The following is a 15,961-nucleotide window of genomic DNA, read 5'->3' on the forward strand; positions in this document are numbered from 1 at the left end:
GTTGCACTCCTTCAAAGGGTGCTAATGGTGAAAGAGTGTATCTCTTGCCAAAGGGCATACATGATGAAGAGGTGTGACCTCTCCCTCATATTGGGGGATATAAAAGGGAAGAGGGATCAAATGGAATGAGAAAAGGAAAGTGGAATGGGAGGAGATCTAGAGCAGATTCAGAGCATGAATATATAGGGCGAAGCACGAAAAGAATTGCCAAGTCTGCCAGCGAGGGATAAGAACAACAGTCAGAGCAGGTACGTATTTTTATGATTTTCTGAGTTAGCATTAAATCATATCAGTCAGTTTAATGTATGTGCATCACCGAATATAAATTAAGGTGGGTGTTTTTAAATAGATTTATGACAATTAAATTAAATGAAAAGTTAAATTATATATATATATATCAGACAGCATTAAAATCACAGTATTGTTAGACATAACATTTAAAGGTATATCTGCGCACAAATCCAAGAATACAGAATACAATCAAAATTCAGTTACACAAGTTATTATAATGCTGTGAACTCATATGATGCTAATGATATAATAAGTTATAAATTGATTGTAATGGAATAATGACAGTAAATGGTTAATATTGATACAAGTAATACTAACAGAAAACATTGATGATAACCCAACACAAGGCATTAATGTAGTGCAATATAATGTAATGATTATGTCAGCAGTAATTGATTGTCATAATGAGATGAATTGAATAAATGTAATAAATGATTCACTGATGAGATAAATTTAATAAATATAATGATTCACTGGAAATCAGGGATCCTCTCTTAAGTACGCCACTCCATAGTGGATGCCTAATCCCTGCCACATGGAGCCAAGAGGGGTGAAGCATCTGCTCTTGGGCTCAAGGAGGAAGGTAGCTGTGATGAGGGGTAACAGCGATAGAACACCTCGCTGGGTACACCACTCCATGATGGATGCTTAACACCTGCCATATGTGTTAGTTTTCATGATCAGATTATCCACAATAAACAGAAAACTAAAGTTGCACAGTAAAGCATACAAATAGAGGATCACACAACACAAGACTACCCTGGGAAAACCTCCCTCTTGGAGGAAAAACCCAGCAACAAATCAGATCTAGATCCTTTTATTAATTGTAGAATACAATGGCAATAACGATCAGATTACTTATCTAATATAACTGTCAACCTAGGGCAGAATTAGAGTTACAGTCGTAACCCAACTAGGGCACAATGTAACAGCAGAAGCTAACAGACTTATCAGCATACAACTTCCAGCTCTTCATAGTTCTTCACTGAAGATTGCAGACCTAATGATGTTTGTGGACCTTCAAGAGGAACTCGCTATCCTCTTCAATGTATTCACTGTCCAAGATCGCATGTATGGCAAATGCTGATGGCAGAAGTTATTCGCTGATCTTCAGAGGTGGTTCACTTGCCTTCAATGAATATTCGCTAACCTCCAGATCTTGCAGAGCTGACTTCACTTTGATAATGATAAAACTGAATGATGAATACATACAAATGAATCTCTATTTGTATGTGGCATGGAGACCAATTCAAGTCGGCTTTACCTTAAGTTTTGTGCCAAGATTTAATTGCAATTATAAGGCTTACACGTTGCCTTAAGTCTTGCCCTATTTTGGCATCTTCATAGCCCTTTTCGAGTTTGTGCACATAGAGATAGGGCCCAGCCCTATTTACATGCCTCCTTAATGAAGCAGGGCCCAGCCCCCTTTTTGGGATTCAGACAACATTGGAATAGGGCCCAGCCCTATTTGTTTTACACATTACATATAAATACAATAGATAGGGCCCTGCCCTATAAGGATTCGGATGATGCCTTAAGGCAATCCGAATCCTATTTATTTTCCTAACCTAGTTACAAAATCAACAATATGGAGCCATGAGGGATATGGTATCTGCTCTTGCGCCTAGGAGGGAGGATTTCTTGGACACCCTATCCAACTAGCCTACCCTAGTGTAATAAGGAATTGGATAATTAAGGAAAGCAACTTGTTGATTGTAACTAGGCTTATAGGGGTTCGGATTGCCTTAAGGCAACATCCGAACCCCCCTTTAGGACCGGGTCCTATCCTAGGGTAACGTGACCCTTTCTCATTCACATTGCCACGCTATGCCAAAATACATGCCATTTAATTATTGGCGCCAAAACCAAGGAGGCCGACTTACATTTCAAAGTGCAAAAGATGCATATAAATAAATGGCAATTTGTAAGTCAATAAATAATCATCAAGTTTACATACAAAGGCGATTTAGCTCTGCTGTGCGAATTCAAGGAAGAGTGCAAACTATTTCAGATTGGTGCGAAATTGTATTTCAGATTGGTGCGAAATTGTATTTCAGATTGGTGCGAAATTGTCCAAGAGGACATAGTGGTTTTTATGCAAGGCTTTGAAGCATACAAGGGACAGATCTGATATGTGAAGATCAGATTCAAGCTAAGTATTGTACTTATATTTAGAGGAGAATATATAATCTGACCTGTGGGTCTTTCATGCTAGGTTTTCCCAGGGTATGCTTGTTTGTCTACTGTTTTATTTCTGATTTATGTTGGCTTATTAAATACTGCAAATCTGATTACAATCTAGGGCATAATTAATCTAAGTTGATTTACTAAAATACTGCAAATCTGATTACAACCTAAGGCACAATCAATTATATAAATCTATTTAATATACCTAGGGTTTAAAATTACATGGTATTAGAGCTATAGGTGTCATTAACTCCTGATTTTAGCAGATCTATTGTTGCATATAGCTGTTGTTTGTGTTCAGATTAAAGATGTCAGGTTTGAAGGCTGAAGATAGGCTTGAGGGAGCCATTGATTTTGCTGCTTGGAAAGTTCGTATTCTATTGATCCTTGAAGAAAATGACCTACTGAAATTTGTAGAAGAAGAAAGGCTGTCTCCTCCAGAAGATGCTGAAGAGCTGAAACTGTTCAAGAAAGATTCCCTCGAGGCTAGAAGGATCATAATTGAGTCCGTCAAGAATCATCTTGTCACTGTCATATCAAAGTTTACATCTGCCAGAGAAATGATCAAACACTTGGAAGGGATCTATGAAGTCAACAATCTCAGCAGGGCTCTTGCCCTAAGACAGCAACTTCTACACATGAAAATGAAAGAAGAAGACTCAATCATTGCCTACTTCATGAAGATCAATGAACTAAAGGACAAGCTAAGCACTCTTGATTGCCAAATCTCAAATAAAGACCTTGTTATGATTGCATTAAATGGTCTACCAGATGAATGGGAACCATTCATTCGTAGCATTGGTGGAAGAGCCGATCGTCCCAACTTTGAGCATCTTCAATCTGATTGCATCGAAGAGGAATCTCGAATTGAGGTAAGAGGAAAACTCAAGAACTCTCTCAAAGATAATCATGTTCTCTTATCTAAATCTAGGAAAAGTGGTCATTGGAAGAAAGAAAAGAGAAGCAAAGATTTTAGATCCTCCTCCTATGATCCAAGGAAAAAGTCAAGAGATTCCTCTCACATTCGTTGCTTCAGATGTGATAAGTATGGTCACTATGCCAAAGATTGTCAGAATGACCCAAAGGAAAGGGAAGCTAACTTAAATGAAGTTGCCGAACAAAGTGAAGACTATCTTCTTATCTCTGCTCTTTCCAACAATGTTCCTACGGACAGCAATACATGGATACTTGACAGTGGTGCCTCCAGACACATCTCAGGATTTCGTGAGCATCTCTCAGATCTGATTGAAAAAAACACCAATCTTCATGTAGTAATCGGTGATGATGCTCGATACTCGGTAAAAGGTTCTGGCACTACCTCTTTAAAACTAGATTCTGGTATTTCCTTACAACTCTGTGATATTCTATTTGTACCTAGTATTAAAAGAAATCTTATTTCCATTTCGGCTTTAAAAGATAAGAGTTTGCAAATAGCATTTTCTGAAGGGAAAGTACTCGCTTGGTCTAAGAAATCTAACTTCAAATCTGCTCGTATTATTGGAAACAGATATGATAGTTTATATAAGCTTGCAGCTAATCCAATTCAAGCTCTCATTCATGAGACCCTTGAATCATGCGAGCTATGGCATAGAAGATTGGGTCATCTTCACTTTCAAGCTCTTCCCACTCTCGGTAAAATGGTCAAAGGTATGCCTAATCTCAATTTATCTCATGATGATGCTTGTAAAGGTTGTGCAATGGGTAAGAATGTAAAGAATCCCTTTCATAAAAGCGATAGTAGGGCTAAAGAAAGGTTAGAGCTTATTCATTCAGATTTATGTGGTCCTATGTCAGTAGCATCTCCTAGCGGTTTCCTATATTATGTTATCTTCATAGATGATTTCTCTAGGAAAACATGGATCTATTTTCTTAAAACTAAAGAGTCTGAAGAAGTCCTAAACAGATTTAAAGAATTCAAAACCTTAGTTGAAAATACTACAGGAAATCGAATTAAATGTTTGAGGTCTGACAATGGAGGTGAATACACCTCAGGTAGCTTCTATGACTTTTGTGTTAAAGTAGGAATTAAGAGGGAGTTTTGTGTTCCCTACAACCCTCAGCAAAATGGAGTTGCTGAAAGAAAGAACAGGACCATTGTTGAAGCTGCAAGAGCCATGATACGTGATCAGGACTTGCAACCTTTTCTATGGGCAGAAGCATCCAAAACCGCAGTTTATATTCAGAATAGATGTCCTCATCGAGTCCTAAAGGATGTGACACCTGAAGAAGCCTTTTCAGGAATCAAACCAGACATCAGTCACCCAAGGATATTCGGAAGCCCTGTGTATGTTCATGTGCCTAAAGAAAAACGAACCAAGCTGGATCCATTTGGAAAGAAAGGCATCCTAGGCGGATACAGCGAATCTTCCAAAGCCTTCAGGATCTACATTTCAGGTCAAAGGTATGTTGAGGTAAGTAGAGATGTAACTTTTGAAGAAGATATTGCTTTCAAAAGATCTAAAGGTTCATTAATCAACAATGATGATATGGTGATAGAAAAACAAGATTCAATTGTTGATGCTAACCCTGAGTTACAGGAGGAGTCTACTGATCTTCCAGATCAGGAAGTTCAAAATGACTCATCAGAACCCATGCAATCTACCGATATACCTCAAGATATTGTGGTCTGCAAGAAGAGACCACTTTGGGTTAGAAATACAATTCAAGATGCTGAAGGGTTTGCTGCTCCCAGAGGAACCTTCAGAAATAGCAAGAGTGTCCAAAATCACGCCAACTACATTTCTGTGATGTGCAATATAATTGAGTCTAAACCCCACAATATCGGAGAAGCTATGTCCCATCATGCTTGGAAATTAGCCATGGATGAAGAGTATGGGTCTATCATCAAGAATGATGTCTGGGACATTGTACCCAGACCCAAAGGTAAGTCTGTCGTTTCCTCTAAATGGTTGTTTAAAATTAAACATAATGCTGATGGTAGTATTGAAAAATATAAAGCTAGGTTTGTAGCTCGTGGTTTTCTCAAAAGGAAGGAATAGATTATGAAGAAACCTTTGCCCCTGTTGCTAGATATACCTCTATTAGGTTTATAATAGCTATTGCTGCAGCCAAAGGTTGGGAGCTGCATCAAATGGACGTTAAGACAACCTTCCTTAATGGTGTCATTGAGGAGGAAGTCTATATTGAGCAACCAGAAGGTTATGTAATCCATAAAAGAGATTCTCATGTTTGCAGGTTGAAGAAAGCTTTATATGAGCTCAAACAGGCTCCTCGCGCTTGGTATGAAAGAATTGATAAGTACTTACTAAGTTTAGGGTTTTCCAAGAATGATGCTGATGCTAACATTTACTTGAAAATTTATAATGATGAGATGCTTATTTTAGTTTTGTATGTAGATGATTTATTTCTCACGGGTGAAAATGAATTAATCATAAGATGTAAAAAGGAATTAGCCTCAGAATTTGAAATGAAGGATTTAGGTCTAATGCACTACTTCCTAGGGTTAGAAGTATGGCAAAGAGCTAATGAAATCTTTCTAAGTCAGGGAAAATACACTATTGATATTTTGGAAAGATTTAGAATGATAGACTGTAAACCTATGCGTACTCCTATGGAATCTAACTTAAAGAAATTAAGTGTTTCTGCAGCTAACTCGGATTTTGCAGATCCTTCTGAGTACATGCAGTTGATTGGCTCCCTGATGTACCTAGTCAATACTAGGCCAGATATCTGTTATGCTGTGAATGTTCTCAATCAGTTCATGAGCTCACCTAAACATGTTCACCTGGTTGCTGCCAAGCACATTCTAAGATACCTACGTGGCACGATTGGTTATGGGCTGAAGTATTCACTTAATACCCCAATCCTCTTGAAAGGCTACTCAGATTCAGATTGGGCAGGAAGTGTCAAGGACGGGAAAAGCACTTCAGGCATCTGCTTCAACTTGGGCTCCGCAGTGATCTCTGGGCATGCAGAAAGCAATCTTCGGTAGCATTAAGCACTGCAGAAGCTGAGTACATTGCCGCATCTGTTGCATCCGGAGAAGCAGTGTGGCTTCGTAAGCTCCTTGTTGGATTATTTGGTCAAGTCAATGATCCTACCACCATTCATTGTGATAATCAAAGCTATATAAAGATGTCAGTAAATCCTTTATTTCATGATCGGTCCAAACATGTGGAAACTCACTATCATTACATTCGGGATATGGTGCAAAGAGGCGCCATTCATCTAAAGTACATTAGCACAGATGAACAGATTGCTGACATCCTCACCAAACCTTATCCAGAGTGAAGTTCGAGTACTTCAAAGATAGACTTGGTGTCATGGAAAACGGAACCCTGATTGAGAGGGAGCTTCAATCTCAGTGACTATTGGTAGCAGTTTGAATCATTCTTTGCTTGTGTGCAAGAATGAACTACATCCAATCTATGCTTGTGTGCTAGATGGATAATTGTAATAATGTAAAGACCCACTGGTGTATTACACTTTCTATGCTTGTGTGCTAGAACCATCCTATGCTTGTGTGCTAGGTGGAAGATGTAATTCTATGCTTGTGTGCTAGATCCATTCTATGCTTGTGTGCTAGATGGAACTTAAAGGTTCAGATTATGTATTCTCCTCCTCCCTAGTTAAGAGGGAGTGTTGATTGTAACTAGGCTTATAGGGGTTCGGATTGCCTTAAGGCAACATCCGAACCCCCCTTTAGGACCGGGTCCTATCCTAGGGTAACGTGACCCTTTCTCATTCACATTGCCACGCTATGCCAAAATACATGCCATTTAATTATTGGTGCCAAAACCAAAGAGGCTGACTTACATTTCAAAGTGCAAAAGATGCATATAAATAAATGACAATTTGTAAGTCAATAAATAATCATCAAGTTTACATACAAAGGCGATTTAGCTCTGCTGTGCGAATTCAAGGAAGAGTGCGAACTATTTCAGATTGGTGCGAAATTGTCCAAGAGGACATAGTGGTTTTAATGCAAGGCTTTGAAGCATACAAGGGACAGATCTGATATGTGAAGACAGATTCAAGCTAAGTATTGTACTTATATTTAGAGGAGAATATATAATCTGACCTGTGGGTCTTTCATGCTGGGTTTTTCCTCCTTGGAGGTTTTCCCAGGGTATGCTTGTTTGTCTATTGTTTTATTTCTGATTTATGTTGGCTTATTAAATACTGCAAATCTGATTACAATCTAGGGCATAATTAATCTAAGTTGATTTACTAAAATACTGCAAATCTGATTACAACCTAGGGCACAGTCAATTATATAAATCTGTTTAATATACCTAGGGTTTAAAATTACACAACTAACCTCTAATATGATTTTATCTAACAAATCTGACTGTATCTAACAAATATAACAATCTGATTTTATCTAATAGATCTAATACTAATGGTAATTAATACATTAAGATTTACATCACTCAATATAATTCTTTAGTATGTGTTTCAGTTTAATAAGTATCATTTCATATATGTTCTCTGGTTTTTCTATTGAAGTTAAACAGTAAACAGAGTTATTCCCATAAATTTAATTTACTTATTTTAGATTTGGGTTAATTTGGGTTAATTTTAAAGGCATAACTAACTAGGGGACATTACAATGGTATCAGAGCATGATCCTGCCATCCTGCAGGGTAAAGAAGAATCAAAGAATCATTCTAGGAGAAGGAATCTAACAATATGTATATTCACGTGTATGCTCCGTGTTTGCATATATCAATGTGTATGTTTCGTGTTTTCACGTGTATGCCCCGAGTTTGGTTCATACTTGATATGTTTCCAGCATGTCTACTCCATGTGTGCCCATGATTACTTTATGCTCAACAATCATGAAAGTGCTCAGTATAAGACCTCTCGATGCTTATTGTAAAATATTAGCAAGGCACTAGTCATAGTCTTTAAATCATGCATGTCGCAGTCTATAATGACAGTGTAATTTATGAAGTCTAGTTCGATGAATATGCCTGAGGGATTCTATCAAACACTAATCATTCAACTATAAACATTTTTCAGTGTTTAGGGAATGATGTTTCTTATTTGCTATAATTGCTTACAAAGGTTTCATAACAGCAATGGTATTTGTACATAGAATATATCAACTGATCTCTAAGCAGAAATCAGGATTTACAATATCATTACAATCTACAGAGAAAAGATTTATTTGTCTGACTTGTACATCGTAGCAATGCTTTTGTCATCCAACCTGTATTCAAGACAATTCCCTTCAATGCCCAAACTAATAACTCCATTGAGATACGATAGCAAGACTTGTTTCCCATGCTCAGGATATAAGACTGCATAAGTAATTATCAGCTACGTTGCCTTATATTCTCCCACGCAGAAGATTACTCCAGAATATGGAGTTGCCGCTATATATGTTTTACACAGCCTCACTCGAGAACTCTTGACCCCATATATGTTGCAACTTCAGACACAAATATCGACTTCACTTGCCAAATATCATACAATTTACCAAATAGTTTTGAAATCACCTGGGAGTATAACTTCCGTCAACCCTTCTACTCCTTCGTTTCCCTTGTGGTACACTTGTAACGGCTCAGTATAAATGATTCGATGATTGTGATCACTCACTTGATAATGTCTTCGTTCACGATATCAGGAGCATTTTTCTTCACCTACAATGGTCGGCACTTCCTCGTCAATAGCAATCTCCAGACAAGCATTTGATCTGCACTTTGGAATAATTATGCGAAAGTGATATATACGGTTGCCTGATAGAAATCAGAACTCGGGAAAACAATACCTGAAATATAGATATTTGGAAAGCCGACCAATGCTTATAGAAACATTTACGATAATAGAAGTCATGCAAGGAAAATCAGTATTATAATCTAATAGGAGTCTGATTGCAAGGAAAACAATACCTGAAATATATATTTGGAAAGCCGACCAATGCTTATAGAAACATTTACGATAATAGAAGTCATGCAAGGAAAATCAGTATTATAATCTAACAGTAATTTTCGAATTGTCAATTCCCAACTTTATTCAGGGCTAGCAAAGAATTATTTTTGCTTTTTCCTTGCAAAGTTCTGACCATGATAAAACATAAAAATATCAACCTCTCTTATAGAGTCAATATGCCCAGCAAATACTATGATCACTTCTCCTTAATCGGTGCTCCAATACAATGAATAATATTTTATTCCAAACATTCTTATTTAGAAAGAGTTGTGGTGTTCCATTCAGTGGGATATGTCCGTCGATTCTTAATCTTCACACCTTATTTATATTCACTCAGCTCGAGCGAGTTTTGCCTAATCATTTGAGCCAAGAAATCATTGATCGTTGAGAAGATCAACGATAAGCACGATAATAAATTTCTATCAGAACTAGAATTATTCAGTCTGAAAGTTGGAATGATGGTAAGACGTTGAAACAAACCCCAGAGATTGAATAAATCAATACTGAGAAAGATACTCAAACCCATATTCTCTCAAAACTCAACAAACTCCACTGCATTTTCCTCATAACTTATCTACAAAATTTTCAATGCACTGAAAGCATTTGAAGCAAAAGCTGTTTCCTCCAACACATTAACAAGCTTGTATTCGATATTACCAAAGCAATTGCATCCTCCTCATATAAATACCCTTTAATATCAGGAACAATGAACTCTTGAATGTATGCAGACCAAATAAACATTAGGAATTTTTTTGTCACAAAAAGTGTTTTTATACCAGAAAGTTCAATCATCTCCAACAAGAATTGGAAGCTAAACGGTTTGGATTTTTAGGATAAATTCTACATTTTTTGGTCAATAAATCGAATACTAAGACATATGTTGGAAATTAAAACATGAGAAAGTGGGATGAAAAAACAAGAATAAAAACAAATTTCTAAGAAAGCATGTTAGCTTGTGATTGCTTGAGGACAAGCAATCTTGAGCGGTGCGGACTGTAATGTCCCCATTTTGAAACAAGATTTAATAATAAATACTAATAATAAAATTAAAATATAAAAGAAAGTAAAAATTAAAAAATTAAAATAAAATAATTATAATTTAGTTAAGTTCAATGAATAGTTAAAAGGCATGAAATGAAAAGTTGTGACTCCCTCAAACATGAGATATAAAAGGGAGAAGAGAACCTCATTTGAGAGGGGACCATGGGGATGGAAGTGCAGATCTGTTTGTGAAAGTTTGTGTCCCTTCAAAGGGCAGAATTAATGAAGAGTTGCACTCCTTCAAAGGGTGCTAATGGTGAAAGAGTGTATCTCTTGCCAAAGGGCATACATGATGAAGAGGTGTGACCTCTCCCTCGTATTGGGGGATATAAAAGGGAAGAGGGATCAAATGGAATGAGAAAAGAAAAGTGGAATGGGAGGAGATCTAGAGCAGATTCAGAGCATGAATATATAGGGCGAAGCACGAAAGGAATTGCCAAGTCTGCCAGCGAGGGATAAGAACAACAGTCAGAGCAATAACAGGTACGTATTTTTATGATTTTCTGAGTTAACATTAAATCATATCAGTCAGTTTAATATATGTATTAAAGTCCAAATATGTGCATCACCGAATATAAATTAAGGTGGGTGTTTTTAAATAGATTTATGACAATTAAATTAAGTGAAAAGTTAAATTATATATATATATATATATATATATATATTTATCAGACAGCGTTAAAATCACAGTATTGTTAGACATAACATTTAAAGGTATATCTGCGCATAAATCCAAGAACACAGAATACAATCAAAATTCAGTTACACAAGTTATTATAATGCTGTGAATTCATATGATGCTAATGATATAATAAGTAATAAATTGATTGTAATGGAATAATGACAGTAAATGGTTAATATTGATACAAGTAATACTAACAGAAAACATTGATGATGGATGCTTAACACCTGCCATACAGAGCCAGGAGGGATATGGTATCTGCTCTTGGGCCTGGGAGGGAGGATTTCTTGGATACCCTATCCAACTAGCCTACCCCAGTGTAAGAAGGAATTGGATAACTAAGGAAAGCAACTAACCTATAATATGATTTTATCTAACAAATCTGACTGTATCTAACAAATATAACAATCTGATTTATAATACTAATGGTAATTAATACATTAAGATTTACATCACTCAATATACTTCTTTAGTATGTGTTTCAGTTTAATAAGTATCATTTCATATATGTTCTCTGGTTTTTCTGTTGCAGTTAAACAGTAAACAGAGTTATCCCCATAAATTTAATTTACTTATTTTAGATTTGGGTTAATTTTAAAGTAATAACTAACTAGGGGACATTACACAAGTTGATTGGTGAAGCTCCTTGTTTGAACGATGAGGGTCAAAGATCCAAGGAAAGGAATGCCCGAAAGCTATGATATGGGAAATGCATACTACGAGGATGCATTGGTTGGATAGAGCAAGGATTAGAAGTTGGCAATATTAAATGCATGAGAAGACAAAAGTCTGTGTTTCCACCAATATTTTTCCCAACACATCAACGTCACTTTTTCTCATAATCACAATAAACTAACCCAATGAAGAAGTTAACATAATCAAAAAGAATAAAGGTGTTGGAATGAGTGGTGTTAACCCTTGCATCCACACCCCATTTTAGCCAACCAAAATGATAGTCACCTTTTTGTTCTTCAAGCCTTGATCAATTTTTCTCCGGTCCTTTTGATTTCACTTGTATGACTCCAATGTTTGAGTCTTCTATGGATTTTAGGAGATCTCTGGCCAATTTTGTCACTAGTTGTACATTCCAATCATGAGTGCTTAGTACTCCATTTCTTTTGGTTTCCTAATTGGTCTTTGGAAAACCAGGTGTTATGCTCTCCTTGCTTGATGGTTCCAAATTAGTTGGTTCCAACCCAATCCTCTTGATGCTTGACTTTTTTATTAGATTTCCTTCCTTTGGATTGGGTGTCTTATGGCTCCTACTTTGTCCTTTGATTTTAGGTTCATATATCCTCTTCAACACCAAAGTTGTCTCCTACGTTGCAATGATATTGGTTGTATCCCATGCATATTGGTCATATTCAAACTAACATAGGCTAGTCAATGCCTGACTATAGAGATGGTAATATTCTTCTATGTTCGCATGATTGTATCATATGGTTACAAAAGATGTGGGTCTTGTTCTTGATTTTTTTACACGAATATGGTTTTGTGTGAGATTGGATTTCAATGGTCTAATTGTTAGTGGTATGATTGGGTTGGCATTCAATGAAAACCCTTGGTCAATTTAATATTGCTGGATGGGCCTTTGGTCATCATAGACTCATGTAGTAGGGGTTAATAACCTACATTAGATCACTAAATTACCACACAACCTCTTAATGCAGAGTTACAGCTGTTTACAGATCAAGATGGACCCTTTTGGGACTTAATGGTTGATTATAATATATTGCAGCCTTCCAAGCTCTCAAAAACCCTCATTAAACTTCTAAACAGTCCAAAAGACCTTAGGTGCCAAAATATTCAAACGTCCATAGAGGGAAATGAGGATCAGCAAGTCTAATTTGAATCCCACTCCTTAGATCTCCTCTCCTTGGATCTCAGCCATTAATCTTATCACTTGTTACCATGTCCCTTATTAAATTTATGCTTAAATTCCTAATACAACCGTACAAGCAATTTGCTTCAAAAGTTTGGGCATTGTAGCTGGCTGATTTCGATGGGAAATAGGTCTGTTACAGTTGAAAATTCACAAGGTATGGTAGTGTTGGTAGGACGAGATTAAGGGCACCAAAATCTTATCAAGGTTTGGTGTTCAAAGAGTTTGTGTATCCTTCTATTTATTTGCTGTGATGTTCTGGTGCTTAACATTTATACAAACATCACCTGGAAAGACCTTATGCTCCTTGTGTTTTGTGTTTGCAGGGATGAGCAAAGAACCTAATCCAAATGGAGATCTAATGTCAAAAATCTGGATTACGGGCAGCAAAAGCTTATCAAGGTTTAGTGTTCAAAGAATTTCAGTGATGCCATTTATTTATTTGATGTGATGATCTGTTGCTTAACATGTATACAAGAATCACCTTGAAAGATCTAATGCTCATTGTGTTTTGTGTTTGCAGGGATGATGTACCAAGCAAAGAACCTAATCTAAATGGAGATTTTCCGGATAGGTTGTCCAGGGCAATCGACCATATCCTGATGATGACAGGTTAAAAGTGGTGTATACAGTCCAACAAGAGTTACGAGCAGGTCCCAAGAGTATGAGGACAAAGTGCTAGGTCTTAGATTTTGAATGGAAGGACTGTCATATCCTGCAGATCTAACTCATTGCCCCTACTATGGATTTTTGTACATGAATATGGAGGAGTTGTATTTAAAAGAGCAAGCTACTGGGGTTGTCGTCACAAGAGTCTCAAACAAAAGATCATGGAAGATCTAAACACAACCCTATCTATGTTACCAGAAAGCGACAGGGAACCTCCTGTTTGCCTTATAACGGCCTAAAGCATTTCTCGTCGCAAACGGCCGTTTCAAGCATTGCCAAGTTTTATATGCGTAATCAAACTACCCCTCCCGCTTCCCATGCCTAGGTCTAGCTTGCCCTAAACCATATGTCCGCCCAGGCTGCTGTTAGAGGTGGAGATTCGTTCAAGTTATTCAGGGGAAAAACTATAGCGGGATTTTCACTTCGATATTAGGGTAAGATCCCATAGAACAGAAAGCTAATACAGAGATGAGAGTTCAGAAACATATCAATTAATAAAACAAATTTTAAATTACAATATACAGCTGATAAATTACGGTACCTTATGTTGTTCTTCTTCTTTGGTCTGTGCTCTACTCTTCTTTGATCTGTGCACTGTCGATGAAATGAATGATTGTGTAAATAAAAAGACTAATTTATTCCCTTCATTTTTTAGGCGGCAATCTATAATTCCAATAAAACTCCTAAGCTTGTGGTTTCTAATTCCATCTCAACTTCAAAAAGGTAGGGACGATGATTTTTTTTTTTTATGTGCTCGTTCAAAAGAAAAAAAGAGTTTGCATAACAAGTCTAATCAAGTATTTGAAACCACAAAAAAAGGTTAAATTGCTAACCGACATAAAGTATCAAACCCTACCAAAAAAGTCATTACAAGGCTACCCCACCAACCAGCCTAATTACATCAAAAAACTGGCTAAAACAAGTCTGATAAGACGCCAATCCAAAAAAGACAGGTCACCACCAAAAAACGAAAAGCACCAACTCACTAGACTTTCTGTCAACGTTTGTTCCTCGCCACCCTAGCATCTTTGTTCTCCCTCGCCCTCGTTGGTCTAGGACGCAGCACCCGTCTCTGACCATGCTCGGCCTCTGCCTTGGCTTATGCAATGAAGTCCTCTAGCTCTTTAATTTCTACAAACATCTTCAAAGCGTCCTAGCCCCTTCTAGCCTCCTGCCTGCGATGAAATTTACACATCCCCCTAGCCCATCGAAGAAAGGGGAATAAACCTATATTACCACCATTGTCACCAACCTCCAATCCCTCACGAGCATCAAACCCCACACCCGGCTCCGCCCACTCAAGAAATGAATCCATCCCTACTAGGAAATCTTCATGGATGATTGTCTGCATAACCTTCCTTACCGTTGCAGTGGGTTCTCCCAACTCCAAACCCCAAGCCATGATGAGGGAAAAAACATCCATCTTTGATTTAAACCTAAATTTGAGTAGACTGAAGGCACCCCCAACCACAATTGTCGCACTATGAGCCAACAACTCGTCCGAAGATTTAAACATCTTTTGCAACTGACTCATAGTAATCTCCCCGAAGAAAGTAAATTCATCTCCTACTTCGAAGAGTGAAATTGGCCTCCATACTCGCCACACTCCCCACTTCACCAACTCTCAAAATAATGTCTAATAACTTCACAAAGCTCTGCAAAACTACAACTATCATCTCAATGAAGCCTCAAGAAGGAGGGGAAAGAAATAAATGCCAATTCATAAAACTTAAAAATCATCATTAAGAAGTATCCTCGCCAAACTCAAACGTCGCCCTTATCTCACATTCCTCTGACATCCGTACAATCTGTCTGCTATGACATTAATGATCGCCACCCGCTTCCTCCTCTAAGCAAACATTTTGAAAATCTTCCCATCTAAAATCTCCAGTTACATTAAATGTGAGAGCCCACTTGGAAAGAATATATGCCTCAACATTGCCAATACGTTTAACATGGCTTAATTGGAAATCATCAAAATGCTTCAGCGCTTCGATGATGTTGTCGATCCAACCTTTAGTGTCATGCCTCAATTCCTTTCTTCATTAATGCCAGAATGATAATTAGAGAATATCCCTCTATATGCACTTTTCTAGCACCTAACATCTTACACATCCTAATGGCTAACAACACTACTATCGCTTCAGCCAAATTATTTGAACCTTCAACCAACCTCTAAGCACCTATAGCCAAAGTTTCACCCTTCCAATTTCTCACAATAACCCCTGCCCCTGAAGGTCTCGGGTCGCCTTTAGAGGCACCATCAAAATTCACTTTCCACCATCCCTCCAAAGGTCTCTCCCATTCAACAA

At 37.4% G+C, this 15,961-nt stretch overlaps 1 long non-coding RNA gene across 1 annotated transcript; it reads right to left on the minus strand.

The window, feature by feature from the left end:
* Window positions 1–621: 621 nt before the first annotated feature.
* Window positions 622–14,386, minus strand: LOC131044284 (uncharacterized). The gene is made up of 2 exons (XR_009105637.1): window positions 14,191–14,386; window positions 622–946 (listed from the first exon to the last, which is right to left on the minus strand). It is a non-coding gene; the product is annotated as an uncharacterized LOC131044284 (long non-coding RNA).
* Window positions 14,387–15,961: the final 1,575 nt, after the last annotated feature.

The sequence above is a fragment of the Cryptomeria japonica genome, chromosome 10 (assembly GCF_030272615.1).
Source record: "Cryptomeria japonica chromosome 10, Sugi_1.0, whole genome shotgun sequence".
Classification (NCBI taxonomy): Eukaryota; Viridiplantae; Streptophyta; class Pinopsida; order Cupressales; family Cupressaceae; genus Cryptomeria; species Cryptomeria japonica.